At 41.8% G+C, this 4,232-nt stretch overlaps 1 long non-coding RNA gene across 1 annotated transcript; it reads left to right on the top strand.

The window, feature by feature from the left end:
* Positions 1 to 823: 823 nt before the first annotated feature.
* On the top strand, positions 824 to 2,148 carry LOC309689638. The gene is made up of 3 exons (XR_014271476.1): positions 824 to 1,371; positions 1,510 to 1,609; positions 1,834 to 2,148. It is a non-coding gene; the product is annotated as an uncharacterized lncRNA (long non-coding RNA).
* Positions 2,149 to 4,232: the final 2,084 nt, after the last annotated feature.

Genomic DNA, 4,232 nt, shown 5'->3' with positions numbered 1-4,232 from the left:
CTCGCTCCTCAGTGAGTTCTAAAATAGATCTCTGAGTACGACGGTGTTTATTTTTTCTTGGCTTCTGGTCAGGATAATGCTGCGGTTTCAGAGGTAAATATCACTCTGAAATATCACTGCTTGCCAGGTTTCCACCAACATGACTGCAGATATTCTCGCAGGAGTCAAAGCCGCAGCGTTGGCATTGTCAGTGCTTTGCTTGAACTTCAGGGCTCCTTTGGGAGATATAACATTTTATTTATGTTATTTTCATCATTCTCAGAAAAATAAAAATGACTTGAGGAGAAAGAAATATTATTTTGACACATCATGTTTTTTATTCCTTTTAGTGTTTTTTTAATAATAAACTAAAGGTTTGCTTTTGTTTGCACATATTACTCAAATATTACAGTGTGTGTATATATGTATGAGCTATGTAATAGAAAAGGTAGCTGCAGTATAAAATGTGATGTATTGATGTTTATTGTACACATGAATCAGAGCAGAAAACCCACACTGCACTTTTTTTTTTTGCTGTATGTTAAAGAGCTCTGTCCAGTAAACCACAGTGATTTTGACTGGTTTCAGTTACTCCATGATATTTTTACAAAACACATGCTGCTGTTGTCATGGTTCTGGGTCATTTTGATCCAATGTTTTTGCGTTCCTGTGTTTTGGTGTTAGTTTGTATTATGTTTTATTATTTAAGGTCCCTTTTGTAACCTATGTTTGCTTCTTGTACGTTTAGGCTCCCTCTTTGTCTCTTTCTCTTTGTGTGTCGGTGCTCATATGTTTGTGTGAGTCCTCATGTCTTGGTTCCCTCTTCTGTGCCCATGTTCACTTCCCTGTGTGACATTCTATGTTCCCCCCACCTATCACGTTTATCCATGTTTCCCCAGCCTGCCATGTCTCGTCCCCTCTCTCTCCCCTGGTCCCTCACTACCTCTCCTGTCTGCCTTTCCTCCATTCCTCTGCCAAGCTCATGTGTCAGTCCTGCATTCTTTTGTTTCCTGTTTTATTGTGAAAGTCTTGCTTTTCTTGTTCAGTGTGTTTAGTTTTGCTTTCCTGGTCTCTCTGTGTCTAATTCATCTCAGCTGTGTTCCTCATGTGTTTTCTGTTCCCTCGTCTTTGTATTGTGCATTTAAGCCCTCTGTTTCCCTATGTCCGGTGTCACGTTCTCCCTCATACCAGCTGTGTTCTATTCTTTGTTTTGTTTGAGCAATAAACCTGAGTTTTTGTGTAATGAACCGCTGATCTGTACCATAAGTCATCCTTGCGGGGGTTGTCGGAACTGTATGCGCAGTCGCACTAAGGACAGATGTGCTCAGAGGCATGCCCCGTAACGCGTATAGAGCAGTCTGTCGCGGCAGGAATAAGTTGTACAAAGTCCATGTAAGTTACGATAATACTTTGATAAGTATGATAAGTGTGTTTCTAATGTAAGGTATGTTGCTGCGTTTGGATTGTGAGCTATCTGAAAACCTTTTTATTCTGTATTTACGTTACTTACATCCATGTGCTATTTTTTAGCTAGACATGTGTGTCATGCAAGCTAGCAGCACCCCATGAGAAACGGGCCGAAGTGTTTAAGTGTTTACCGGATTTTTGCACCCTTGGCAAGCGGACTGAGGTATGTGATGAGAGATAATCTGTTGTTATATTTTATTTAACTGAACTGTGTAATCCCTTGATGCTGTTTGAAGTAACCCCTTTTGTTTTATTTAATCTGTGACTGTATATCTCAGAATTACTTGCTTGAACTTGCCTGAATTAACTTAAGCTCATTGTTGTTATTGCTCATTGTTATAGTTCAAAAAGTACTGTACGGGTATCAATTTTTTTCTTATTTTATAGTTTTCACGGTGCTCAACGTCCAGAGAATGAGCCGTGTGTGGTGAGGAAATAAATGGCTGCACCCGTTAGAGACTCTTCTGTCGTTCTTGATGCCAAGGGCTGCTACAGTGAAAACTCAACGCTGCCTTGCAGCCATCTACACTCATCTTATTCTTTCGTCGAACTGTGAGTAAAGGAGTGTATCGCATCATCCAGAGACTGCTGGATCAGTAAAGGACTCAAAATAAGGACATTATAAATACAATGTCATGCACACCTTCATCTTGTAAGCTGTGTGAGCAAATGATCTTCAACATGGCAGTCTAAAGTAATGCAAGAAAGAAAGGCCTCTTCTGTATTTAACACAGTAGCATGTAAAGTTGTGATGCTGAATATCCCACATTTCTTGCATCAGAATGTCTAAGACTGAATCTGGGCTTTATGCTATCAGTTGTACTTCTCTAAAAACTTAAGTGGCAAATTGTCTGATTTGAGGGCATCATCAGTATTATTTGGGTTTTGTTGCCAGTCTGTGAGGTTAAAGGTGTAAATATCTAAGTTGAGTGTTAATGTAGCCGCTAAACTGGTGGAACTAAATCTTCACCACCACGCCTATACAAGCAGAAAGGGGAGTGAGTGGGTCAGAGCTCAGAGGACAGAAATTTAGCTGGCTTCAAACACACCATTTATTTTCAGGATAAAACACAGTCAGAACCCCAAATACAAGCTAAAATCCCCGTTGTTAAGATTCAAAGTTGAGGAAGGAGAGTACACACCACCCATGGTCCAGAAGGTCTTTGGTCAAACAATGATTTTAATGAATACACGCGTGGGAAGACACTCTGTACGCAGACAGCCAGTAGTCCTCGACTTAATCAAAGCATGAACAGATATTTTATAGCATCAGGGTTTGTTTACTGACGCCCCTTCATGCGTCACCGGTACATTTTATACATAGATCAGATCAACATCATCATGACTTTTCACCTAGAAAATCATCTTCTATTTTCATGGCGTGGTACTTTCCGTTCTTATCTTAAAATGAATTGTTCCTCTTTCTTGCCGAGACAACAAGGACGGTTCCTCTGAATAAATTTAACTCTATGTGTGTGTGTCACGACCTCACATGCTCTTTGTGTCACCTCTTCACCTACTGTCTGTGTCTCGTCCTCAAATACTCTTTCTCAATTCACCTGTTGCACTTCTGACCTTTTACCAGACCAGAAGCTCACTGAGACTATGTGTATGTCTTCTACTAAATAAATGTTTTAACCAAGAACCTCTACTAAAACCTTAATATAAAATGATCTGATATATAAGTGTTTTGTAAGCATGTATTGCGATTCCTTCTATGGCTCCAAGTCACTTGCACAATAGATTGTCCGAACATCGCGCCGAACAAAGCTTCCGACCCCCAATTAATTGACCGAGCTCCAACTCTTTAATAAGCACAGATATGCATTGTGTATGAAATAGTCATAACTGCTTAAGGCCTTCTTAAAGCTATCTGTTACATTGTTAAAGCCTCGTCTTAGCCTGCGGCTCAAAATAACTATCTGCTTTCACTTCTGCATACAACTTCCTGTCAGCCTGCAACTCAGTCTTTCTAAAAGAGACACTGTTTAACCCCTGAATGCAATATAAACTCCAGATTTTATTATTAATGCAATGGTAATGATGACAATTATTTAACTATAGCAGTAAAATAATTTCCCTTCTCGACACCGTATACAATAAAAATAGTGTTTACAACCCGCTAAAAACCCTGCCGGCAGGAATGATTAAACGCTAAAAACACAAAGCTAAATGAATGTTTTTCCCTATACTAAAAACTCCCCCCCAGGGTCCTAATTCTCCCAGTCCCGCAACACACGGGCAAATTCTCCTGAGCTGAGAGAGACAGGAGAGGAACTCCTCTTCCGGGATGTGGACTCTCGCCAGCAGAAGACCAGGGAGGAGGCTCCTATCTCCACCTGACTGTGCGCAATCGTGCAGTCCAGCTACTCTCCACCTCCGCGCACGGCCTCCCTCGTAGCTCCGCCAGATGCAGGCAGAGGCGTACCCCTGCCCTACTGTGGATTTCACGCGTCGCCTCCCACGGTCGCTATTCTGTCCGTCGGGACTGGATCGCCGGGTTGTGCTGGCCGATCGCCGAATGTCTCGTGGCGCCCCACAGTCAGGCCAGACGTCCTTCTTCTCATATGCTGGCTTGCACACGTTTTGTTTTCCAGCTCTCCACTTTTCGTGTGTCTCTCTCTTTTTAGTCTTTGCGCTCACTATCTCCCTTAGGTCAGTTTGGTGGCTGATAGGCCACCACGGGGAACGCCCCCACCTCACAGGTGCCTACAATTGTCCGCTTAATCCACAGTGGAATAATAAAAAACATATTGTTCAATCAACACTAAACACACACTATAAAT

The sequence above is a fragment of the Aulonocara stuartgranti genome, assembly GCF_965226115.1.
Source record: "Aulonocara stuartgranti genome assembly, chromosome: 15".
NCBI lineage: Eukaryota > Metazoa > Chordata > Actinopteri > Cichliformes > Cichlidae > Aulonocara > Aulonocara stuartgranti.
The sequence above is the reverse complement of the archived record's forward strand: the minus strand, read 5'-3'. Positions and strand labels throughout refer to the sequence as shown.